This window comes from Thunnus thynnus, chromosome 21 (genome assembly GCF_963924715.1).
Source record: "Thunnus thynnus chromosome 21, fThuThy2.1, whole genome shotgun sequence".
Taxonomy (NCBI): Eukaryota; Metazoa; Chordata; class Actinopteri; order Scombriformes; family Scombridae; genus Thunnus; species Thunnus thynnus.
In genome coordinates, this window is record NC_089537.1 from 20,985,474 (window position 1) to 21,013,267 (window position 27,794).

At 41.5% G+C, this 27,794-nt stretch overlaps 1 protein-coding gene and 1 non-coding gene across 8 annotated transcripts in view; one reads left to right on the top strand and one right to left on the bottom strand.

The window, feature by feature from the left end:
• LOC137173071 (partitioning defective 3 homolog) overlaps positions 1-27,794 on the top strand; it is a 355,263-nt gene that overhangs the window by 75,262 nt on the left and 252,207 nt on the right. The gene's annotated exons all lie outside the window — the stretch shown is intronic.
• Positions 9,679-9,750, bottom strand: trnaw-cca (transfer RNA tryptophan (anticodon CCA)). The gene has a single exon. It is a non-coding gene; the product is annotated as a tRNA-Trp (tRNA).

The window sequence follows — 27,794 nt, forward strand, 5'->3', positions numbered from 1 at the left end:
GAGGTTGTTGATGAGGTTACGGTCAGTGTATTAGCATGGAGCTGAATGGGGAATACTCCACACCTCATCTCTCTGCCCACACAGCCACTGATAGGAGGCTCATTATGCATCAAATGGCCGTAATGGCCCTCAGACTGCTTGTCTTATCTGGGTGAGCAGCTCCCCTCGGGGTCTGTGTAATCTGAGTGTGTGTTTTACAGTATTGTGTGTGACTGTCTGTATGTGTTCACTGTATACAACTCATAGTTTCCATACCTTGATTTCCTTTATGTGTGTACATTCCTCACGTCCTCATCGTACCTGCGCACCAGTGCCAGTGTTTGTTTGTTTTTTGTCTGCATAATTCATGTTTTTTTTGCATTCATGTATGTTTGCGCACAAACTTGTTTACCAGACTGCTTATGTACTCGTCGCCCTGCATATCTAACCTCCCCTCCCCACTCTCCTACATTAGCTCATGCTACTGATAGAGAGCCACGATAACACACCCTATCACATCAAACGAGCCATAGAGAGGGCTTGGAGGGAGAACCTCATCCCTCCTTCCACCACTCTCTCTTTCATCCTTCTTCCCTCCATCCCCATGTTAAACCAATTAACAGTAATTACCGGGCCACCCCAGGCGCAGCTTCTTTCTGCTGGCTCCGCTGTTTTGTCCTCATCACCACGCTGACACGAAGGGAGGCTCCGAGACGTATTGGGAAGCAGGTCATTACTGTTTATTAGCTAAGGGAGGTTGATTTCCCCTGATGGGCCCTGTAGGAGCCTGGTAAAGTTTGGCTGTTTGGTCAGGCAGCTGACTTTACTCATCACTTCCATGTTCAGTAGTCAGTTTTAGTGATATTGTTGCGTAAGTGCAAGTGAGAAAGGATTTTCACAAGCTGTGGGTGATGCATCCTCATTTGTTGTGTTACATTTACAGGGATATTTTGATAAGGTTATGACTACTGATGTGGTTGAACTCTTTGGCCTACAGTTTGAACCAGTGTTGGCAGTTTCTTGCATCAGACCTTTTGGCTGTGAGACAATCTCTGCGTCTGTTTTCTCCCACGATACAAATATGTGCTGCTCATATAATTTGATGTTAGGCATTTACAGAGTGTTTCCTTGCATTTGCCCAGTGCATGCTGGGACAGGCAGCAGCCCCCCAGAGAATACTGTTGTGATCTGAAGTTTTCTCACTTTTATTTTTGTTGCATGTTATTTACAAGATATATTGACTAGTACCTTAGGAAAGTTTACCTAAAAATGAATGAGTGAATGTGGTAAGTACACTTATGAGGCAATAATCTGTCTCTTCCTGTCAGTGTTAAGTGATTGACAGTAAGCAGACTCAAATGCAAAGTGCACAATGATATGAAAATACTCAACTCAGCGCGCCGAGATAACGACAAAACCGACCAAATGCAGACTTGATAGTTGTTGTGATGGATTGTCTTGCGCTGTGGAAGTTGTTTTTCATACAGTGCAGGAATGAATGACAGCTAATGGTTTCCTCTGAAGGGCGGAAAATGAGCCCTGATATCTCCATCAATGCTGAAACAGTGCAGACATGAGCCGTCAGATGTCTGCCTTTTGTGTTTAGACTGTTCCGGACAAAACTAGCTGGTTGTACTGTCTGTGTTTATCAGTGTTCTCACAAATACAGCACACAAAAAAAAATACAATTATTGATAACGGAATATCTTCCGTCTCCAGAGCAGATATTCAGTGGGAGAAAAAAGATGCTGCCCTCAAGTGCATCTTTTAAACTGAGGGTGGAAGTCGTAAATATCACTTGTCATGGCATTTTAGTGTTTCTGCATGAAGATAATAACTATACTGTTGTATACAGAAACATGGGCTATGAGTTAATATGAAGAAACTGTTCCCTAAATGTTACAGTGAGACAATCTTGACTTTCCCATATTTAATATTTTGATGGGGGGCATTCATCTACAAATATTTTATTGACAACATCACTTGATTCCACTGTTAAAAGGGGAGACTTCCAATAAAAGAATAAATGTTTATCCATATGGCTGTTTTGGTGACTGGATGAGGCGGTAAAAATGTTTCTTGAGTAGAATACTTTTTGACATCATCTCACACTCGATGCTGCACCGTCATACTGCAGTTCTGATGAGGGTCAAATTACTTCTTGCGTATCATTTGCGTATCAAAATGAAGAACAATTTGATGACATTTCATAGAAACACAAGTGTAAGGTCGTTAATATTCAAATGGGCCATTCAGTGCAAGACATAATCAATCGGTCACAGATCACACATTATCCCAACAATGAGACACAATCAATCATGCTTAGCAATTTGCCTAACCCGTAATCACAGTATATGCTGATGCATGAAGTTTACTAGAATACAAATGAGCATCACCCCTCCCCCCTTTTTTAACAAACGCACACACACACCCACTTGATTAATGAAGGTGGTTTTTAGACGGTTGTGCTGTTGAAACTGAAGGTGAAGAGTGCGTTAGGTCACAGCCCCGTCACCTCCCCCGGCGACACATCTCATAATGAACTGACTTGACTTTTTTTTATTTACACAACTCCGGTTGACATATGACACATGGTTATGAGCACACATATACGTACACACACATATAAACCCACTGACACGCCCCCCACACCCTCCTGCGTCTGAGGGACCATGATCTCATCATGTGAGAGATCCCCTACTTCCCCATGTGGGGTGGGCATCGTTTCTCTGAATTATTTAAGGGCCTTTTATATTGGGAGTCTTGATATTGGTGGATGATGCCCCCTGCAATTATGTCAGCTTCAATAATAGATGAGTGGGGCAGTGGGAGCAAAGGGGGTGGGTGGGTTGGTGCCCGTTCACCAGCTTGGCGAGGAGGGCTGGCATGGTAATATGATCTGAAAAAAGCACTTTTCACTATGGTTTCATAGAGAGACTAGGGACCTGATGGTGGTGTGTGTGTGTATGTGAGAAGTGTGTCTTGAGAGCCTTTAGCTTTGTGTATGTGTGTATGTGTGTGTGTGTGTGTGTATGTGTGTATGTGTGAGAGAGAGATTCCAGTGATAATTGCAGCTCTCACCTGTCCATATGAAGAAAGCAGAATTCTTGGTCTCCCGGTGACATCAGCTGCACACACTCACCTGCCTGACCTTCTGTCTTAGCATGTGTGTATTTGTGTGTATCAATGTGTGTGTGCAGAAAGTGTGTGTGTGTGTCTGGTAAGTGTGTCCCTTTTTTCAAGAAAATCCATCTGTCGACTAGTTGGTGGGCCCTTCTCTCTCTGTCTCTCTCTTCTCCCCTTTCTCTCTCTTCCACACACACACACACAGAGTTGTGTGTGCGTGTGTGTGCAATGTTGAGGTTCAGCTTGCGTCTCCCAGCTGCAGGTGGCTGAGAGGCCTTATGGCTGCAGGGCTGGAGGGGAGCACTGACCTGTGAAAACCTCCAGCTACAGACTGCTCACTCTAGTCTCTTGCTAATTCAATAAGGCCATTCAGATAGACTGAAGCCAGCATCTGTGGGTGCCCACCCGTCATGGTGGCCCCACTCAGGATCACCGGTACCACTACTAATGCTCAGTTACCACTTGACTGAAGTTTTAGGCCTGAACAAGCATCTATGTAAGTGCTCCACAATACTGCTTATAGACACAGAGGTACACTGTGGTCAGGTGCTACAGTATTTCTCCCTCTTGTGTTCAGTAAAAATGTCTCACCATTATGGCTATGTCATATAACTGTCTTTATCATTGATTAATGTGTGGATTACCTCTTAATTGTTCAGTCTTTAAATGTAGTAAAGAACAACCATCATCATTTCTAAGAGCCCAAGGAAACAACAGATTGCTAGTTTTGTCTAACCAGTCCAAAACCCAAAGATAATAAATATGTAATTAATAAAAGACAAAAAAGCAGCAAATGCTCACAAGAATCTGGAAAGAGAGACTTTGTAGTATATTTGGTTGATAATTGACAATTAACTGATTATTTAAATTGTTGTCATTTAATTTTCCGTTGATTTACTAATTGATCAAGTGACTAATTGTTTCTGCTCTACTGACTTTGACCTAAAGACAAAAGAAATCTGAACTGATCTGAACTGATTTTTGCATAAAAACAAATTCATGTTTGTAAAACTTTTTCTTGAACACATTTTACTTGGATTACGTTTTACTTGGGTCAATTTGTAGATTTTTAGTAGATACCTCGAATTTTGGACTTATTACTCTTATTATGTACGCAAGAAAATGTTCAAAAAAAGAGGATAATTATTTAGCCAGTGCATATACAGGTAGCATGTCATCATTCAGCATAGATACACAGTTCCACAGGTAATGTATCTGAGATCAGAAGTCTGGTGTTGCTCATCCTCCTCTCTTCCGTTTTCCCCCTGTCATCCGTCTGATAACAGAAAAAATAGCAGGGAGGGAAAAAAAGGATGTCTTTGTCTGGGGATGCAGGGAGAGGAGAGGAGAGGAGAGGGGGTCCAGGGTGGAGTAAAAGGAGAGGAGGTGGTGTGTGTGTGTGTTTGTGTGTGTGTGTGCGTGCATGCGTGTGTGGAGGTGAAAGGGGGCAGGAGGAGGTATCAAATTACCTCCCTCCCCCTCTGCCCCTTATGCTGTCTCCTGGTTTTATCAGTCCTCGGCACCTCCAAATTAAATTTGTCCCGAGAAGGGGTGAATAGTGGGGGGTGGGTGGACTGGGTATATGGAGGGAGGCCAGCCTGCTTTGCTCCATCAGAGCAGCAGGGGCCCCCGAGGAGCCGAGCTGGCCGCTGACAATGACAAGCCAGATCCAATCAGGGATCCGGCCGGGATCTGAGCGAGTGTCTGTCTGTGTGCGTATGTGTGTGTGTGTGTGTTTGTAGGGTGGGGGTGAAAGGAGAAGCCTATCATAGAGATAAACGTAGTGTAGCATCAGTGGGGCCCTCAGGCCAGACCAAGTGCACACTTCCTGTCTGCTGTTTGTGTCCACTCACAGAGAATTGATTCATCTCTCCTGTGCAAGCAGACCCATCAATAGGAGCTTGGTGCAAGCTGAAGCGTCTGTCAGAGGAGAGGATGGACAGCAGATGAAAGCAAAAACATCTTGTCAGGAAACCTTGAATGAATGCTCTCAAGTCACAATTGACGGGCTCCCTCTGACCTTTTAAAGTTCATAAACCAAGGAGGACTGCAGTAACAGCCATCATTGAGAAACATCTTCCGCACACCCTCTGTATGTGTAGACCTGTAGAATTCTCATCATCAGTTAAAATTCATCAGTTAATCCTTCATAAGTATTGTTTTGTGGGTCATTATAAAGACTTTTATGAAAAAAAACCTCTCCATGTAAAAAATCTCATTTTACCTCTACATTGAAAAAGAAAACTTCTAGAGCTGAAATGATTAGTTGATTAATTGATTAGTTTATCAACGTAAAATTAATTGGAAACTATTATGAAATTGTTGTCATTGTTTACATCAGTGTTTTTAAGCATAATTGGCAGAAATTCACTGGATTTGATATCTCAGATGTATATATTTGATGTTTTTGTTGTCTTTTACGATAGTACATTGTGTGTTTTGTGTTTGGACTGTTGGTTGCACACACACAAAAAAAAACAAGCAATATGAAGATGTCAACTGGAACGATGAAGATTCCGATCGGCTTTTTTCACAATATTCTGACATTGCATTGATCAAACAATTAATCAATTAAGTTTAATTATGATGATTTAATAGTTATGATTAATTAAGTAATTAATCAATTAATCACCGGATTGTTGTTTGCTGCAGTCCTACCATGGTCACACTGCAGGTGCACAAAATTATAACTGGAAAGGCTTATGCACACCTTCAGAGAATTCCTGCACACTGTCCTTTCACTTGCAATAAACTTCATGAAAGATACAACGTTTCAGTCCTTAGACCTTCAGGTGAAACTTTTACCTGCTGAAGTATTATGTTTTATGATGAAGTCATATGAAGTATAACTGTATAACATTTTACCTGATGGTCTAATGACCAAAATGTTGTATCTTTGATAAAGTTTATTGCCTTAGTGCACAACAATGAAATTAAATGAAATAATACTGCGTTTGCATCAGTAGTAACTTAACACCATTCTGATACGGCTGCCCCTTGGCAGCTTCTGGAAAGCTGGCCAAACAGAACACAGTGGGCTCATCAGGAGGTGGGCCTTAAAGAGACAAAGGCTAAGACTGCCTGTTAAGAGACAGAAGCTGAACTGAGGGGCTGCATAAAAGACCAGTATAAGATAAATGAGGATTTTTTTGAAATGTGAATCATGCAAAGCTACTCTAGTGGAGTCCAAAAATAATAATTATATAGAGCTGGAAATGAGCATAATAGGTCCCCTTTAACAGGTACACACTCATGACAGTCTTGTTAGCTCTGCATTTGTATCAAAGGCTGCCTCCTGTCTCACCCCAGAAAGGTGTCAGAGGAGCCTTTTGTAATTTTTACAAGTCACTGTGATATATTCATGCAACCTTTCTTTGGTATTAATATCTGAGCTCAGCTTGTAATGCTCTCTCTCTCTCTCTCTCTCATTTCAAGTCCCATCAGCAAAGGAAATTCCACACCTAAAATAATTCACCCTGCATGCACAGAGCCATTTCTCCGTAGGCTCCGCTCAGCTTTAGTGGGCTACTGAGGAGCACTATTGTTTGTGGTCTTTTGGCACCGTCTCGTCAGTGTGAATACTGTGAGTTTTGTTTGGCATTTTGTTTGTTTGCTTCTTTTTGTTTACTCAGACATCTCAGTGAAAAGGTCGATTCCCTGTTGGGACAAAAAAAACCAAACAAAAAAACAAACAAAACAAACAAACAAACAAAAAAAAACGCACCGTTTGAACTCGGCATCTGACAGCTACAAGTACAGTGCCTCCAATTTCTATTGTAGTACATTCTGTAAAAGCAGACAAGAAGCTTTTGTGGAAGTGAATCCTTCTGCATAAAGGTTACTCTTAATTGAGAAAGCATCTATGAGGCCTTTGACAGTTTCAAAGCATTCAGCCTGCTGTTGAGATAAGAGACAATGTTACCGGCTTTGAGATGTGCAGTGTGTTGGTACAAAGAGTTATAATGAGCTGCTGGTATGCAAACACACGTGGCATCATGCACACACTGTAGCAAAGAAAAATGCACACACAATGATGCTGACACACTCCTACAAAAAGAAACACACAAAAACATAGAGTACCATGTTGGCTGTCCGTTGGTCCTTAGTGATGAATGGAGCAAGAGGCCCTGAGTGTGAGGCCTGGTCTGGCTGACTGATAGAGCCATTGATTCTGGCTCTCTCTCTCTCTCTCACACACACACACACACACACACACACACACTGCTGTCCTATCTACGATGTGACAATGCCTCTTTTCAGACCTCTTAATCGCCCCGACGTTGACTAATTGAATTCATTAACCGACCGGCCGCTGTCGGCTCTTTGTGCTCCCAGTTATTTACAGGTCCATTTAAAAAGCAACAATACAGAGGAAATGTCAGGTTATAGTTTGAATGACATTATGTGAAAGCACAGACCATGTGTGTCCATGCCTACGTGTGCCAGCATTCACATTTTGGGTGTTACATTTTAAATACACACATGTACTGTTTAATAGCCATGAATGATTTAGTGTGCAGCCTAAAAGGAGTGGAGGAAAGCCCCCATTCGCTCCAGCTGACTTTGTTTTATGAGCAGACGATGACAAAGAAAATGAATCATAACCTACTTAACGTTTCTGTGTGTGTGTGCGCGTTTTTAAATGTGTGTGCATGTCGGGCAGGGTTAACCAGCCTATAGGAGGAGGGAGCACCCTAGGGAGGGCTTTTATTCCAAGCCAAATAAAATCCTACATGAAGCATGGTTTCAAAAGCTATCCCCGAGGCCTACTTAAGAAAATATCAACGCCCCGTATTCCAGATCCAGGGAGTTTTCAGTTCTGGGAACGGCTCTCCCTCCCCTCTCTCCTGTTATTCCACAGACTAAGAAGTATTTGGACGTGTCATGAAATATGCTTTTCTTACACTCTCATTAGTTTGCTGTGATTTATTGAATTAATTTCATGAGTGTAACATGTTGGAATAACACACAGGGCATAGCTGTGCAGGGTTGCTGTGTAGGTGTTCATTGTAATATGCTTTCATAATAGGCTCACTCTGGTTTTACATTCTGACCAACATCAGTGCTTCGTTTAATAGCTGAAAGCAGTGTGGGCGTTTCATACTCAAGTCAAACCAAGGCCAGTGTTGCAAGTTTAATTACTAAAGTAAGTTTAATTACACTGCTCAGATGTTTTTATTCATTCAGCTCCTGTTTTAATTCACTTGTATTGTGTGTGTGTGTGTGTCTTTGTGTCTGTGCGTGTCTCGGTCCTCTCTGTCTCTCACTCCTCCAAACACAGCAAGTGTTCAACAGTGTGCCCTGACCATGACAGAGCCCTACGCTTAATTTAGACTTCCCATGATGCCGCTCTGTTCAGGGCACGTCACGGGTGTTTGGCAGGGCAGCGCTGAATGGGGCCCAGGTGTGTGAGTGAGCTCTATCTTCACTCCAGTAATGGTTTTTTGCTTCCAGATACACACACGCACACACACACACACACACACGCACACATAAAGGCGAGCCATTAGAAAACAAAACAGACTGTTCAGCTAACTTCTTCGTATTTCCTTACATGTGTTTTAACCAAATTTCCTTGTAGAGGACCACAGGAAGTGCTTAAGTGGGTCAGGGGGTCAAATGGTTAACATGCTGGATGTGATCACCCCAGGGTCAGGTCAGGGAAGGGCTTTTCTGAGAGGTGGGTGCTGGAGCAGGGGGAGAGGAAATATAAGAGTAACAGGGGACAACGGGGGAAGTATTAAGAGGACAAGTCTTATACTTCTATGAATCCTAGTTCTGTGTGTATTCAGAACCCAGAGGTTTGTCACATCTGAAAAATGAGAGGTGAAAAATACAAGTAGCTGCACACTTTAAGCGTAGAAAGAGGAAGAAAAGACAGATCTGTCGGCACGTAGATCTGGTCAGGCCCAATTAACAGCGGGAATATGAGCTCAGCTAAGGGCAGTGAAACCTGCCTCTCAAAGCCTCCTTAGAAATGTTCAGCAGGGGCCACATGCATACTAAAAGGATTGTAGAGGTTATATGTTGTAACTAAATAACCGCCTGTGTGTAGGACATTTGCCTAAAGCAGTAATTTGTACGATGGAATTGAGCTGCTCTGGACAGTTGTTGCCATCTGTTATTAGAATTACAGGACAGTAGACACCTTAGTGCCAGGTAGGTATGACTGTGAAAAGGATTATCCCGTTAAGATACACAAAAGAACCTTATTTCACAGACAAAAACAGAGGAGACAGTCAGAGAAAATGCAGACATCTGCTCTTTCATAGGAAATTATTTCAGTGAAGCATAATGGTGTTGTATTATTTTACTCCCGAGTGGTGGGAGCAAAATTGCCGGATGGATTTAAACTCAGAAAAGGAAAGCTGCTCAGATTTCAAGTGGAAATATTTTATTTTTGCTCAGTGAATTTGAATGTTTTCTTTACTCTGCATGTGTCAGTACAAGACAGCTGCTTGTTAATAAGCTCTTTCACTGTGTTTCAGTATAAAAGCAGCCCGCATGCAGACAACCTGTGGTTCCTGTTGCACAGCCTTTTCCAACAAAGTTAACACTGACTGTGAAAAGCTTTGACCCTGACGTGATTTGAACACGCAACCTTCTGATCTGGAGTCAGACGCGCTACCGTTGCGCCACAAGGTCTTCTTGTTTTATGTTTTAGCTGATAACTACAAAGTAATCTTTTACCTGTGGGAATTGCAGCAGTTGTGAAGTCTGTGTGTGAATAACTAAAAAAGAAAATCAAAACATATTTTCACACAGTAAAAACCTACTCAGCTTTGTTGGCTGAAATCAGTAGTGGAACCCTTCATTATATCTACAGCAGTTCAAAGAAAAGTTCAAAGAAAAACAGCAACTAATGCATGCAAACTCAAAGCTATTTCCCTAATACATTAAGAAAATAGCAATAAAATGTTATAACCATATTAAACAAGCAACCCTCTTTCACTCTGTTTCCTCAGTTGAGTCTTAAGGATCAGTTTATTAACTAACCCTGCTACATCCCAGAACAGCCATCAGTTCTCCATGCCTAATCAAACTGCAGTGAAATAAAAGAAGCAGTATAATTTGCAATGAAATTAAAAAAGCCTATGTATTAGCTTATATTTGCTCTCTGTGTATTTGCCAGAATCCACACTTTCCTTTTCCTTCCTCTTCCCATATTCTCTGTCTTCACCCAGGCCTCATCTGTCATCAACTGCTGTATGTGACTATCACTCTTTAGTCTTTGTAAAACTGTTTGTCTCAATCCTTCTTTTCCTCTCTCTTGCCCTCTCTTCCTCTCTGTCCCCATTCCTTTTTTCATCCTGTGTGTGCTGCTGTGTTTTTCTCATCGTCCTGCAGGACAGTAGAGGCTGTCTGTGGTCTGCCATTCCCTGAACCCATAGATCTGTCAGGCTAAGTACCATTTTTGGCTGCTTCTTCACTCTTGCACGCGCACGCAGGGCATAATGATGTGTTAAATACCTTCACCAGCTGTTTAACTATTACTACCTACTGCTGTGTGCACCGAGACTTTAAATGAGGCAGTTCAGATTCAAGCCACACTGATTTATAGTTATTTGATTGCCACTTTAGACTCCTGATAGTCAAGGCAGTAGATGAATACCCGTCTTTAAAATGATTGAGAATACAGATGCATTCGCATGTGCATAAACACACATGCATGCACCCACACGTCATACACACTGTGGCCTTCAACAATGATGTCCTTATGCAAACTACCACATCATAGGTAAACAGTCCATTCCAGCAGTAACCTCTTTATAACAAATAGCTGGTCGCTGGAGGGGAGCTCTTATAAATACCCATTAGACGACCCAATTGTCTTACTGCCAGCTTGGGGACAGTGCCCTGGCTGGCTAAATTTATCCCTGAGTGGCATTCATCAGCGTCCATTGTCATTCTTCCTTCTGCCTCACTCACTGGAGGTAATTGACCGGAGAATAATGCCAGCCGATCAGTCCACCTATGACGAGACGAGCCGTAGATTGATTAGCTCTACAGCAGCGCGGTGAGCGAGATATTGTTATTCTCCGATATGAAACTGCTCTAATGGAGCTGGACAAGGACTGATGATCAGAGGGGATGGAATGGAATAAGAAAAGCGCTCAAATTATTACTGCAGCTCGTTTATTTAAGAGGTGCATTTTGCACAATGAAAAGGTTGAGTTTCTCAGCATTGCTTGTCATATTTAGAAAGCAGGGAAGCAATAACTGGGGTTATTATACGGACAGTCTGCCTGGATGCATTCTCATTGCTGATGACACCCTAAACCAAACGTTAAAGCACCAGACAGTTTTGCACCTTGAGAGCTCCGAATGGCAGCAAGACTGTTTGAAAACTGTTCAACTTTATTACTCAGGTTCACTTTAAGATGAGAAGAGTGAGATCTAATGATGGTGTGTTTACCCTTCTTTGGACTCTAGACAGCTTATATTTTACAATTAAGTTATTATTTGCCACTTCTTCTCTATCAGTGATAATAAGTTGAAGCCTCAGTTTGCGATTTAGGCTAGTGAGATGTGTTTATCATATAAAAATCTGTAGATTTTACTTGTGGATAAACTGCTTTGTTTATAGTGTTTAGACTGGGTTACATACTGTGTGTAGATGAGTGTGTGTTTGAATCTTTGACTACATTTACACTAAGCTGTTTTAATTTTTAAACACTGTTTTTGTGTGAAAACAACTTGCATCCACACTAGAGACCTGGTCCCAGAGTGAAACACCTGAACCACAGAGCAACAACAGCAAAATCACTTGTTCGTCTAGTAGCCAAACAGAACTGTGCATCACAGCTAACATCTGGTAAAGGAGCAGGACAGACAGCCTGGCTGACCAAATCACTATTTTATGGTCGTGATGTCAAATCAACATAAATACTGTGTGATTGACATTTGAAATGAGTGCTTACACAGAATGTTAGAGACAACATACAGCGCCAGTCAAATGTTTGGACACACTTTCTCGTTCAAGTATCCAGACTTTTGGCTGGTACTGTAGTTGTGGCCATTTACATATGTTTCTGTCGTCACACAGCAAAATGAGTATGAAATTGTGATTTAATCGCCGCTCATAAAATCCACCTGTGAACCAGCAGTCATTCCCAAACTGCTCTGCTGTGGTGATAAAAATATTATTTTATGATCGCAACGCCATCTGACAAAATAACAAAATCCAATTTTTTTTTTTTTTTAAATTTTAAAAAGCTCTCTCTTTGACTATGTTGACATTTGAAATGATTGATCACAGAGATGACAGGAAGTCCTTTATTTACTTTACTGCCACATAGCCCTTCACTGGGCAGCTTACGTCATTGTTCTGCAAAGCTCAGTTTTTCCTGTACACACCGAGACACCAAGTGGTTGTTTTAAGACTCATACACTCTGGAGACCGTTTTTAGAAAAGCTCCGTTTTTGGGTGAGAAAAACACTGTTTTAGTCTGGACGGAGGGCTGAAACTGAGAGAAAAAGATGCATTTACAAATTTAAGCGGCTTAGTGTTGACGTTCTCGATGTTGTGTCTGCCTGGGTAATGGATTTACTCCAATGACTGAGGGCTGTGTTCGTCCCTGGAGAGTGCACGGTACTTCTGCACTGCTCCGCTCGTTCACGTCAAATCCCTCATGGATGGGATGATGTGAACAGAATCCAGATTAGCACTACACTTGTCTGTTCATAAACATGGATGTATGCACATAGATTTAATACAGACACCCACATCATGCATGCACCTGTAACTCAAGACTCTCCTTTTCAACCTGTCTATATCTCTCTCTCTCACACACACACACACAGATAGACACTGCAGTATGGGAGGTGAACTTGCAACCGTCCTCATGTTTTAGCTCAGTGCTGCAGTGTTCCTCCTCCTGTCTGTCTTATTTCACTCTCACACAGCTCACATAGATTCACCTGCAGCTAGATTTATATCCCAAGAAGTACATTCCAGACTCCAACCTGTTAGAGACTTGTATATATATAGAGAAGTCAGGTTTATTTTTGCAGCAGCACAGTAATTTAGGTAGCGGTGCAAACCTTAAAGGTGGAGTGATCATCTGGGAGTTCTGGAGAATGTTGGTTCTGGAGAGAAGAGCAAAGTGATAGAGGCAAATACATGAAATACATGAAAGGTTTTGTGATTTTTGGAGAGGTCTGTGTGTGCACCTCTGTCAACTTAAGCCATGCAAACTGTGGCTTTTGTGTTCTCTGTAATGTTTATTTACCAATGTGCTGAAATGTGGGGACAAGCATGATGTTCAGACGTTGTCCTGTGTACAGAGGTAGCCTATAAGTATTGGCTTTGTGGCTTCCTCTTATTTGGTGTCTGAAAAAGTGGGTGTCTCACTCTTAACCAGGAGTCTTACTGCTGCCGGCCACCTCTGTTATCTTTACTGTGGAAACACTGGAGGCAGCGGCTTCCACGTTTTACAGAGACCCTTTTACAGAGTTGCAGTTTGTTTTTGAAATTGCACAGCAGGAAACTGAAATTTCAAAGAGGCGAACTCAGACCATATTAATCAGTATATAGATGTTTTTTATGCTGTACGGTATGTCAGTGCTATAAAGTAGTGGTATTTCAATTTCAACATGAAGAATTCAGTAGTTTTTTCTTCAAAGATTCAATTTCATATTTAGATATTAAGCTTGTAAGATTCAGATCTTTATGGACATTATGTACTTCCATACTTACCATTGGTTGAATTCAGAGGTGGAATTTAGTTTGTCGGTGCTGAAGACAAAATGCTCAAATCTACTTTATATTTCACTCACATGGAAAAAATAGTTTGTTCATCATTTGAAGCATTTAAAGCCATTTCAAGTCTTTTTCACTTCACTATATTTGTCCTGTAAAACTCATAGTTTCTATTTCTTCTGGTATTTCACTATTATTCACTTGCTTGAGGCAAGCTGAGTCCAAAGGCCAGGGCCACTTTTCATTTCCAGTCCCTTCCTACCTTACAGTGGTATTAACACACCTCTTGGATGTGTAGTAGAGCTTCTCCACATACAGTAGGAATGCAGTCAATATACTTGTATAACTTGTGCGTACTGGCTTCTGTTTTCACAGGCAGTGATGTTGGTGCTGGCAGGTGATACTGTAACTTGCACCAGTATTGTCCAGTATTTACAAAAATAAAAAGGCAAGCAGGCTTTGTGTTTAATTTTACAGTATATTACATATTTACAATATATTTACAATATATAAATCAAATTCATATGTCAAAATTGTTCTCCAACTGTGACAGTTTTCATAAAAACCCATACAGTATGCTTCTCAGTGCATGTTTGTTGAGCCTTTTGTGTAAATCAGTTGGTATAGTCATGTTCTTCCTACCTGCCTCTCTCCTGGAAGGTTGGACGCTTTTTCCAAGGCTGCCCTTGAGAGAGAAAAAGACAAAGAAAAAGACACGGGACACAGTGAGAGAGAGAGAGAGTTTCTGCTGATGAAAGTGACAGTGACACTAGGCTTATTGCCTAGTCAAACACACACAGCCGCCGCCACACGCAGTCTGACCCAGTAATAGAGGCCAATGAAATCTGCTCATTGGGAGCAGGGACCCGATCGTCGTCGCGTTAACTGAGCCGAAACAGTCTCATTCTGCTGCTGTCATACACAGAAAATGGGCTGACTTCAGTCACAGCCGTGTTGGGCCCTCTGAGGTTCCTGCCACTTCTCTGCTCCAGCTACAGCGGCTTTGACATCGGGGATGAGAATTTATGCTTTTACGTTGTGAAACCCAAACGGATGTGACATGCAGTTTCACCTGGAATGAACACAAACTGTGTTTTTATAGAGTTGTACTTTTCCCAGCTTGCTTGAAGTCAAGCCCACGTTAAGTAGGAAAGGGAGTGTTTTGCGCCTAAAGTTGACAGATAGACAAACAGACCTGCATCCACCTCATCAATGGTGGATGGTATTTTTGATCTTCATCCTTTGTTTTCCACCCTATAATCAGATTGTACTGTAATGAGGCTGTAGGGGAAGAAGAGGACAATTATGTGTTCAAAATGAGCTCAGCTCCTCTGCGGAAAGCTTTCTTTTTTTATGTGGCTGTGGGAGATGCTGCTTGGAAATGGCCCAGATTGCTCCCCGCAGGGCTTTAACGCAGCTCTCTACTGATTGCTCAGTGTGATTGCAGATTGAATCCGGACATGCACATGATTTTGTGTCATTTTGTCAAACAGTACTAAAAACAAAGGGCTGGTAACTCAAACCACCTTGCTTTAGAGAGGGTTGACATCCCTATGGATCCTGGTATGGCGCAGGTCAGCTGTCTCCCCCAGTTCCTCCATAATAAATTACAAACCCTGTTACCCTGAATGATACAGTATGCCACAGCACCTAATTCATCCCATTTCACACTGGTTGTACATGTCATGGATTACAGTGGGTGTGGAGATGAGCTACCGTAGCCCTATCAAATGTCATCATCCAGCTGTCGCAAGGGCCATGTCGTGTGTGTGAGCGCACGTGTGTGTGTGTTTGTGTGAGTGTGTGTGTGTGTGTGTGTGTGTGTGTGTTGGGCCACACACTAAGCTTGGCGTCATGATCCCATGCAGAGCACTGCAAAAAGGATTTACAAGGGGTCAAATGTGAACAATTCTTTGCAAATCGAATTGTCAGCTAGCTGAATATGTCTTTTAGTAGTTCACTTTCTTCATGTCTTTCTGTCCATTCAACTATTATATTTATGTCCCAGAAAGGGCCACGCATCATCAACAAACTTTATTTGGCATACTTGGATCCTCACTTTCACCATTGTGACTCAAAAAATATGAATAAAACTTCATTTTCTTGGCTAAATGGAAAAGGCAGATGAAAGTAAACACACACACAACAACAGTGTTTTTATGTCTGCTCTCCCTCCTCCTCCTCTTCCTCCTCCTCCTCTGCCATCTCGCTGTGTGTCTTGAGGGGTTTGGAGAGCCGAGGAAAACCCTCTTTTCTGGAACCTTATCTATCGCGCAGCTTGCCCTCATGCAAACACCCCCCAAATGCCTGAAGACACAATGAAATTAGCATAATTTCCAATTTACCATGTATTTTTTTAAGTTATTTTTTTTAGCATGTTTACTACTAGTTCTACATTTGCAGAACTGCGCAGTAAATCGACAGCGAGGAAGAAGCTGCATGATCCCCTCTTTTTTTGTGACTTTTTATTGAATTTGTCATCTGAAATCTGTTGTATAAGAGGTACCTTTGACAAGAATCCTTGTATACAAACAGCATTTAGCACAAACTATATACATATCACCATCGCCTTGCAAAGAAAAAAAGGGGTAAAAAGAAAAAAAACACAAGCAGATAAATAAATAAAATGATTAAAAAAAAAAAAAAAGATAATGTGTGTATGTGAATGTCTTGCATTCTATCAAAATGACACATTATATCTGTGCAAGAAAGTTTGGCTTGGAAAGAGAATCAATGAAGATATCCCAAGCCTCTACAGTGGATGCCAGCGCTTTATGAATTACAGCTAATGATCTTTCTATGAGAGCAATATCCCTAAAACGATTCTGCCATTCTTTTATTGAAGGAGGCTGAAGGGAGAACTATGAGTGTATTATGGTCTTCTTGGTGGCAGTTAAACCTGCAAATATGATGAGGGCTAACGTGATGTTATCACTGAGGGTGGAGTCATTATTGAATAGAAATAAGGTGGGCTGTTTAGGAGTTGGGAGTCCCAGGATATTTTCAAGACACTTAAGTCTTTGGGGTGAAGAAGGCCGTGCACGTGGAGAGCGTGTCAGATTTTTGAGGGTGGTCTCTGCTGTTCCACCTGGAATAACTACTTCCTGAATTTCATTTAATTTTACTGCAGTGTATGACTATTACAAACATCACATTTCATTTGAATTTTCATTTTTAATTGTAATGTTAAGACAATTGCTCTGGACAAAATGGATATCTGTAGGTCAGCTGAGAATTCTCAAACCCATGGCACCAGTGTTTATTACTTTACTTTTTTATTCTGCTTTTACATTTTTATTTGACTGCTGTGATGTTTAGCACTTTGTGTAGCACAAATAAAATAAACCAGCAGGCTGATGACAGTAGATTTAATTGAACCAGGTGTTTTGAACATCTCACTTTTCTCCAAATCGTGTTACTAACTCCCCAAGTATCCTATATGATTTAACTCATGTCATCTATGCCTACAGGACAAAACGCTGTTACCCTATGCTAACTAGCTTGTTGACATGTACCAGTAACGTTAGCTTAGCCACATTCTGTGGCAAAAAATGTCAGAATGCACCAGCAGCAGATATGTATTAAGCATTTGCTTAGCTACATTAGTCAATAAAGCAATGGTTTTCAAACCTAGGGGCAGCACGGTCACTAGAGGGACTTTTGTTTATATCTTTTTGGTGTATTGTTGTTCCTGCTGTGTGAGCCTGACAGACAGCATGAAGCAGAAGCAGTATTGCACACTGTGTATCCATGCCATAGTGCAGGTGAGGACATGAGCACAAGTTTGGGGTGGTCAGGAATTAAAGTAATTACATTTCCTGATGATTATAGATTTTTTCCTCTGTCAGAAAGATTTGGGGCTAGTCAAAAAACATTCCTGGCTAAAGCCCCAGAAGCCTGATGTTGATGAAGCCGATGTCCATGATCCCCTCTTTGGACTGTGGATGCTTTTAAAATCAAGATCAAATTCAGGTCTGTGGGGTATAGATCAAGTAGTTCAATTTAGTAAAAAACAGCACTGTATGCCACACAATGCATGATCATGGAAGTAAGATTTTTTGTGTAGTCATAAAGTGTACTTTTTCATCCATCTTGGTTTATTCTTTTTGGTATAATTGATTGACTCATAAACAGTCCTAAGTCTAATGGTTCAAAGTGTGGGTGGATCAGTTAATGTATTGTGCTTATGTTAAAGCACGCAACATCACACTGATATAAATATCATGAATTAATCTGATGAAAGAGCAAGAATTACACATGGAACAGGGAGGGTTTAACAACATGTGGTAGAGGTACACTCACACTTTTCCTCACTCACACTTCATCTGTCCTTTCCCATCATTCCCATCAGGATATTTCTGTCTCACACCATCTCATCGTTTATTAGATGCCACTGCTTGGTCTGTTTTACCCTCTTCACCAGAAAGACTTTCTTCTTATTTGGGGGATTCATTTGATACTGATCTCTTTATTTTTCTGTGCTGTCCTTACTCCTTTATAGCATATCACACTCTCTATCTTTTCTCTCTCTGTATTCCTCTCATTCATCCTCGCTTTTTCTCATTCTCATCTGTATTCTTACTTCCATCACAATGCGGATTTTACTCCTCTCCTCTCCTCTCCTCTCCTCTCCTCTCCTCTCCTCTCCTCTCCTCTCCTCTCCTCTCCTCTCCTCTCCTCTCCTCTCCTCCTAGTTAGTGATGCTGGGTTGCCTGGATACTTGTTTTCTCCTCTCTGTTAAAGGGGAGGGGGGGAGAAGGAAAGAGGGTATAGAGGGGGGGAGGGTGGAGGGAGGGAGTGAAGAAGGAGGCCAACAACAATCACCACAGGGCTACGAACCCACTGAAGGGAGACGGCTGGAGGAAAAATGGGGAGGAAGGGGGAAACAGAGAACAGAGGGGGGATGGGGGCGGCTGTCAGTCTGTCACTTGGTCTCTGCTTGTTATGATCCCTCCTTATTTATCCATTTCCTCTTTCTTATTCTGTTTTTCCTCCAAATGAATATTAACTATACATGCTATTAGAAATGTAGCCTCAGCTGAATGTCTGAATGTTTGTTTGAATTATCGATTCATTTGTCTTATGTGAATTATTGATAGTGGAGGTAGTGAGAGAACTTTATCTACAGGTGAACCTTTCTGTAATCACCTACCGTAACCACACACACACACACACACACACACACACACACACACACACACTCGCTGTCTCGCTGCAGATCTTTGCATCGTGGCCCTCACTCACCCCCACCTCACCCTTCATTTCTTCCTTCATAATAACCCGTGCCAGTCTCTGTTTCCAAGACAACCACTCCATCAGCCTCTCATGGCTTGGCTGCCAATAGTATTGCTGATGATTTGTGTGTGTGTGTGTGTGTGTGTGTGTGTGTATGATAAATACTACTGTATGTGCTCTTTCTACTCTCTGTTGTATAAGATATTGAAGATCAAGAGTCAGTCAAGATTGAAAATTGATTTCTGATGCAGTTTGTCGAGGCCCGGCTCATATACACAGGTGCATCTTGGCATGTATTAGGGGGTAATAAACTCATTAAAACTTTATCGGTTGACACAACAACTGGAAGAACACAAAACAAGCTAGAAACACAGCAGTGACTTTACTTGTATCAGAACACGGTAAATAAATCTGTCTGAATGATTTCTGTTGTTGTTTGTCTTATGATGATCACCGAGTGGGATTGAATTTTATCCACCTATTTGTTTACCTCTACCTCACCGGGTGAATCCCTTTTCTCATGACCTTGATTTTTATACAGCTGCGTCGTACTTACCTGACACACTCAAACCTCATATGGATCATGTGTTGATATTAACCCGTCTCTCTCTCTTTGTCTTTCCGCCCGCTGCCTCGCTGCTGCTGCTGCTGCTGCTGCTGCTTCTGCTGCCTGATGTGTCGCCGTGTCTCTGATCCACCAGGTAAGTTATTTCATGCACCTTAGTCTCAGAAGTCTCTTTCATCAGTATGTTCAAACTGTGAGCCAGATCATGAACATAGAGAGGCCAGTCGACGCAGACCACACACACACACACACCACACCCTCCCCCCTTTATCAAACTCTTCCCCTTTTCCTTCTCCATCTCCTCCTTCCCTCCTTTCGCGCTCTCGCCGTGGCAGTGCCATTTCATCCCCTCCTCCCGGCGGGCGTCTGTTTTTATATTTATTATTATGGGATGTTTGTTCGTCCCGCTACACAATGAAGAGCCCTGCGTGTGCCTGTGTGTGTCTGGTGTGAGACAGCGGTGTTGATGAATGGGCTGTCAGTGGTAGATCCAGATGGAAGCAGGCCTTGTCTAATAGGATTCCATGAAGACAGAGATCCCAGTAGGGTGACGAGAGGAGTGGCCACACATGCCGAGCGAGGGAGGATCAATGGAGAGAGAGAAAGTAAGAGAGAGAGGGAGGCTATGTTAAAGAGGATGAGAGGCAGGAGACTGTTGCCTCATAGAATGTTGACACAGGTGCACACACACACACACATACCGTACATATTCATACATACATGTATGATATTTACACTATATGCATACCTGCGTTCATGCACACATTATGTGTGTTGACACGTGCAAATTAACAGCCGTGTTTATGCATACAGATGTGCGCTATACATACTGTATGTACACACTCACATGTGCACACATTGTATCAAAGGCTCAGTTTCAGCTTATAGAGACATCCAGTGAAAAAAGATACAAAATAGTGAAAAAAATCAATAATGAAACCCACATAAAAAGTAAAAATATTATGTTTCAACTTTAATGGAAAATATTACATTACAGTGATCATCCGTCTATCACTGCATGCTTGCTGCAGAATAAGGCGTGACCAGTGTTTAAAAGGAGACCATGTGATCAGATTTTATTATTTTGTGAATTTACTAGTCAACTGTGTAAACTTAGTTTGAATGTGTTGATCAAGTAAAGGCTGTTTTTCAGTAACATCTTGTCCGCAATAACAGCCTGATCATTCAACTTGTTGAAACAAGTTAACACTCAAGCAGCTGCAAGAAGATCGACAGAGCACATACACACACTCATTTATTCTTTCCACCAATCTGTGGTCTATCTGATACCCCTGATTCTGTGACATATTCATTTCATCAGTTGATTTAATGTAGCATTAAATCTAAAAATCATTTTCTTTAAAAAAAAAAAAACAAAACAAAAACAAAAAACACCCCCAAAAAACCCAGAGAATTTGCCAATTGGTTTAGATTGTTTCTTGATGCAAATCAAGTGGATCAGAAGGTGAACACTGAAGTGAATCAAGTGGGGTTTTTTGATAACAGTGATTTGTTTTTTATTCAAGATACCGTAAACAAAACAGAATTATATTTGCTTGCTGGTAAAATGTTGAACGGAGATGTTACATTTCAGAGCATTTCTTTGGCTCCTGCAGCCACAACATGATGCAACTTAGACTCTGTCGATAGAGGCTCATCATCTCATTCGTTGATGTTAATCACACAGAATTGAAATCAGAATGTTTTTTATACTCAGCTGCTATAAGTAAAACATTTAAGGAAACAACCCAAACATGCTGCAGGTTTTTACCAATCTAGTTAGTTGATGGAGGACATGTTCACAGGGAATTTCTCATCTACTGTCTATTTAGCATAACAAGCTGTTTTCCAACATCAGTTTGTATACTAAATGGACCTCACACAACCTGCTGGAGATTCTGCTGTTGGCCAGCAGTCAACGGTCACATTAGCAGGTGAATAACTCTTTGACACAGCTTGAGGAGCTTAGAGGCACCAAAAGCCAGTAATATCATATCATATCAAATGTCATCAACACCACTACCCACGACTACACACTACATGATCCATATTAAAGCTTCTTTTACATAAGAATCTCATGTTAGCCAGGCTGACTATCCCAAATGTCCTTTAGGAAAAAATCAGTTTTATCAAAAGAAAACCCAGAGGTAACACAGTTATTAACATGAGTATTTCCAATCAATTCATCTATGCATCTATCATTACATAGCAAGCAATGCACTCAACATTAGAGATAAAATACAAATTCAAAATAGAAACATATCCAATGGGAGACATGTACTCTTCATCTCTGTGGAGTTTTTGGGATTCCTAAATGGATCCCACTGGTGTAAAAGCCACTTCAACACACAGAGAAACTCCTCAAAAATTACAAATTGATATCGTTTCTTCAAGTAGAACTTTTTGGACACCATCTGAGTTACTTACAGAATTTAATATACCTTATAAAAAAGGAAATAGCAAAATCAAGACAATTATTCATTGCATTCTCTGGGAAAAAAATAAAAAATTAGTAAAAAAAACAACTTTACACTTCACTACCTTACTTGCAATCTGGTTAATTATCTTGTTTTACAACCTCCAGCTCTTGGAATAAAATGATATGAAACAGTCTCCCTGGTGTCATTGCTGTGCTTTAATGATATTCAGGAAACAGTGAAAGGTACAATTATTACCAGTGAGAAGAATGAAGAAAAGACAGCCGTAATGTATTCAAAGTATTTCAGTGTCATTGGCACCTCAAGTACCTGCCAGCGGCGTGAAAGCTGTGGCACCTTTCAGTCTAAATGAGAACAGCACCTTGGAGACGACAGTACAACTTAAAGAAGGAGCCACTTTTGCTCAGCTTAACACAACTTGAATAAAGTTTCTCTGTCTTTCTTTCACTTTGCGTCACAATGTCTTTCTATCTGTCTGAGTTTCGCAGCTCTTTCTGTCTTACTCTTTGCCCTTTTTAACCCGATGTTAACATGAGTTTGGGGTTGTCGGGTATAATGTAACAAAGTCAGTGTGAATGTCAAAATCTTGCAAAGTATTCTTATAACTTTTTATAACCCCGTTGTTGGATTTCTCAGCCTGTCAGAGCTACATGCACTACAGCTCTTATTAATTTTTCGGTTTCCTCTGTTCAATTTGGACTGGCCAGATTGGGGTTATACTGCTTGGGTTCACTTTTCTGTTTTTCTAGTATACACACATACACACTGTTTCTTCCTCCACCCCTCTTTCCTCTATCTCATTTTCCTCTAATTGATGGATGCCATCTCTCACCCCTCATCCAGCCGCTCTGGCAGCTTTTAAGGCGCTTTTAATGGGAGCTCAGAGGACAACCAGCACCATCTTTCTTTCCCTTTTCTCCCCCTTGAAACTAGCAGCCTTCAATAAGTCTCTTGAAGACCATTGTGTGTGCATATGTGTGTGTGTGTGTGTGTGTGAGTGAAAGAAAGAGAGACAGAGAGAGGACCAGCTGTGAAGTGCGCTAATAGGCTCGCCCAGTCCGATGTCGCCGTCTCGCACGGTCACTGCTTCCATCTCCACCCCGCCGCCCTCATGCCCGATGGGAACACAAGCAGCCTCCTCAAAGAGAAATAACACTCTGGCATTTCTCTCTTTCATTGAAGAAAGAGAGAAACATGAGGAGGCAGGGAGGAAGAGAGAGCAGTGGGAACGAGGAATGACTGGCTGCACACCTGGTATTATAACTGTTACATTGCTGCTGTCTAGATCTGCGTTTGCCGGGTTACACGTACACCTGGCATTAAAATGCTCCTTTGGTGTGCATTGAAATTAGATTCCTATTGCCGTACATGTCACTTTGTCTTAATATTTCCATTTATAAGCCTTGTCTCTCTTGTTCTCTGTCTATTAGTATGCATATCAGACATTGTTGACAAGCATGTTAGCGTTTGAGCTTCCCGCTTCATGTTATTCTAATTTAGATACACTTCATTTTTAGATGCTAGAAAGTATAGAAGTTTATCAATTTCTGAAGTTGCTGAATGGGATTTGGATGATCAACTCTTCAGTCCTTCTCATTTACATCTGCAGTAATGTTCTTTTGCCCAAAGGGGAAACTGCATTTTGGAGCTTTTGATCAACTGGTTCCATGCTACTTAGAAACAAGGTCAAAGAACAAAGAGAGAGCAGAGCAGAGATGGCAGCTTTTTTTTTTTCTATTGAACACTGTTTTTCAAAACCCTGTTTGCTGCACCTTTTGTCTGTCACCACCAGTTAATTGTGTAAAGTGTGTGATGCTTGGAGAGCCCACAACCCTTCAGTGAGCTGATCAAAACAGGCAGAACCGATAGAGATGAAGGTGGGGAGCAAAGACAAGGGGGTTTATCAAACACACTCTCCCCACTCTCTCTCTCTCTTTCTCTTTCACCCACACACACACACACACAGTCATGCTGTTTCTGGCTCTCCTCATGTTGGCCTGCCTTAACACGTCTGAATGAGCAAAGCTACATCTTTCAATTCAATTTTGCTCATTTCATTAACTTTACTGGCATGACTGCTGATCAGAAACTATATTGGCGTTGCAGTAATCAAAAACATTTCTGCATTCACACATCATATTGATATGATATACGATATAATGATATAAGCTATTTGGCTTGTAAGCACAACAGTATATAATTACTAATACACTACTATACAATAACCATTAACCATTTGGTTAAAAAAAAAAACAGGTACTACACAATCACACTCTCTCCATTCTCACTCTCTATCCTTATCACCCTCCCTCTCCAAGCTGTCTTCATCTCCTCCTCCCATGACAGCCCCTCCACCCACCACCACCATCACCCTTCAATATTACAGCGCTAATACTGCCACTTCATGTGCAAATATTTGAGTCTGCCGTCAAATCCCTAATCACACCGATCAATCTCCCAGATATTACCGTTCAACTGAAGACCTTCGGACAAGCATATTGATTTTGACGTTTTTCTAGACATATCCTTTCCCCGCGGATATATCAAATCAAAGCTTTTTTAATATTGGGTAAATATTCCCTTCATCCACTCTCAAGGTGACGAGAGAGCTTATCTCATAAAGCTGTTGAAGTTGGATCACTATCACACAACAATAACTGCCAATGTTTTTCCTCACCTCATATGGACTCTCAAGCTTCACTTGATGTCTTGTTTTTGCTATTTCCACACAAAAATGCAGTTAAACTGCAAATAATTCAGATCACCTACTAATTGTGCCTGAAAGTGCACTAAAATAACAAGCCTGAAAGGTTTGAGTCTGGAAAACAAGAGAACGTCTGTAGCCTGCATATCATCAGGCTAATTAGGCAGAGCCAAGCATTGTGAATGCATAGCTAATGAGCACCTTCTCCATCTCTGCCGGGATCACCCGGCACGTCTAATGGTCACATAAATTCTCATTTATAGGTCATAATCTGTCATTTATGTACATGGGCTCCCCCAATTAGAGGCCCGGGCCATTCAGACTGATGCCTCTCTTGGGGATTCACAGCTCTGGTACCCTGGCACTCACAGAGCCCCATTAGTGACAAACCCAGACCTGGCGTCCTAGCTGACCCTGGAGGACTGTGGATAACCTGGCTCATAAATGACGCTGGTACCAGGGAACGATTCCAGGTGCTTGTTGTGAGTGTCCCATGTGTCTGTTTCTATGTCTGTCGGTGACAATGGAAGGAGACTGGCAGGAAACCAGCACTGAACCTGGGATAACTTGGAAGGGGATATAAATAGCAGAAGCTTGGTTCGGCTAAGCTTCTTCTGCTGCCATTTTGCTGGACAATTGCTATTTGATTATCAATGACAAATGTTTATATGGAGCATGTGGGCCAAATTAGAATTGTAAATAGATCATAAAACTGGACAGCTTTCTGCTTCACTTTAATTAGAAGAAAGAATGTGAATTGCCAATGAATGGGGACATTTAACTCTGTCCCACTGGAATCACCTAAAGGCCAAGCAAACACATTCCCATGACCCCAGCAATGCTCTGCAAGTTTGTACCCACATGCAGGAGAGCCAGGCATCCATCTGTTCAGGGGACATGGTTAGACACAGAAAGCTTTGGGGTGGAGAAAGTGAGAGTTACGTTTTAATTAACTTCTCACAGCAATGTCTTCTCCGAGCCTTACATGGGAGACAAATAGTATATAGTTCTGTGGTGTTAAATTATTCTTGCGGTATAGCATCCTGTTGCACCTGAGAGCTGATCACTGTAATATATTTCATTTCTTTGCATACATATTTGTGTTTTAGTGTGTCTGCATGAGTCCCAGCCTGACTGGAATACATGAAATATTACTGCTGCATTACTACTGAGAGAAACACCAGTTTTAACTTTACAAATACCTTCTTTTGCTTGAACCCCACTTGCTTGGAATTTCCCCCCAGTTGATTAAGAAATATAACTCCATACTCTCGAATGAGTTACGAAGAGAATTTGGTTGAAATATGCCATAAATAAACAGTCATGTTATTAATGCACTGCTGATGTAAAAAAAAAAAAAGAAACTGAAGGAGAACTATGCAGGCATACTTAGCTTGTAGTAGACATTTGTTTTCTGAAGACATGATTTCAGTTGGCATTGTTTAATCTGCTTACATGTGATGATAGTTAGATAAAAAACAAAAAGAAGGCTGTTGCCATTTTGTCAGCATTGAGTCTTAGTATCACTGCAACACATATGGTATTATTCATTACCAGTAGATTAGCTCCCTTAGCATCATTCTCATTGTTTTGTCTGCAAAGAAATGTCGACTAAAAAAGAACCAGCATCCTCTGTGAGTCACAGTGCCAGACAAAGCTAAAGTCAAGTTCGCTTAAATGGAAAAAGAAGGCCAAGCTGAGAAGTGAAAGTTGAACTTCCCTCACTGTGATGACCCCAGTACAACCCTGGCTAGTTAGCCCCTGTTGACCCATTCCACATACAGTGTGCGCTGCTGCTGTTGCTTTTTTCAGGAAGTCAATTTGGATGCTTTCAGCTTCAGTTCCCTCTGGAGACCCCTCTATTCTCTACGGTATGTCATCAGTCACATTTTCTCTTTCTCTCATTCTTCGTCTCCCTCCTACTCTTCCTCCCTCTTCATACTGTCTTTCTATGGTTCTACGATCTCAGAGAGACCTCAAAGCGCTGTTTTATTGAAAAGAAAGGCAGGAGGGCATCTCACTCCTGTCATCTCTGTCAAATGGTCAGTGCACATGGTTTGGAATGAAAGCATGTCTGCTAGCACCATAGAAAATAGAAAAATAAGGATAGGAAAATAGGCCAGGCAACCAGTTCATAACCCCAGCTTGTTATTCTGTTAGGCAGCACACTCCATTGTAATGTGATGTGATCACATATTTACAGTAAACGAGCAGCATTTCCTTTGCATTGCCAGTGTTTCTTGAACCATCACTCACAGGAAGGATGCTAAGTGAGTACAATGGTACAGTCCAAGTTCTAGTTATGGGCCAACCAGCTGTGCTGCAACCTAAGCCCTCACAGTCAAGCCAGAAAGCCAGTACAGGTCAGAGTGAGTGTGTGGGCGTTTAGTAATTTATTTTTTGTCAAACACTCTCTAGAGGGGTTCCTCCTGGGTTCTGTTACTAGACAAGGAGAAGAAGAGATGGTTATGTTGTGGTTCACCTCTAAATCTGTGGGAAAAACTCAAAGAGCACAGCAGTTGATGCCTCTCTAGGATTTAAGCCAAACACACTGTAGTCTCGTATTTGAAAGTTTAAGTTCAGAAGGCCAAGGGTCTGTGTGGCTGGATCTGTCAGTCTTTATGGGATTAAAAGCCAGAAGAGTCGGCGATGGATAGAACAACTGGATAAAACAACCTATAAGTAAAAGTGGTGTACAGAATATGAGAAGTCACATTCAAGGTTAAGTACGAAAACAGGGCAAGAGCAGGTTGGATAAATATAAGACTTTACTGGCCCTGTGTTATTAACTGACAAATCAAACCTGGCAGTCGTTGTATTGCTCTTACTCCTTTGCCGCAGTGTGTTTATACACTGCACTGAAAGAGTCATTGAGGCTTTGATGTGGCTCTGACTCTGCTATTATATTCTTGTTGACATTCATTCTTCAGATGATACTGCAGTCTCCACTGGTTAGTGGTTAGCTCTGAATAATACATATTAAGTAATGAGCTGCCCAAATGGATCAGTGGGCAGTCAGTTAGGCCATGCATAAAGCAATCAATT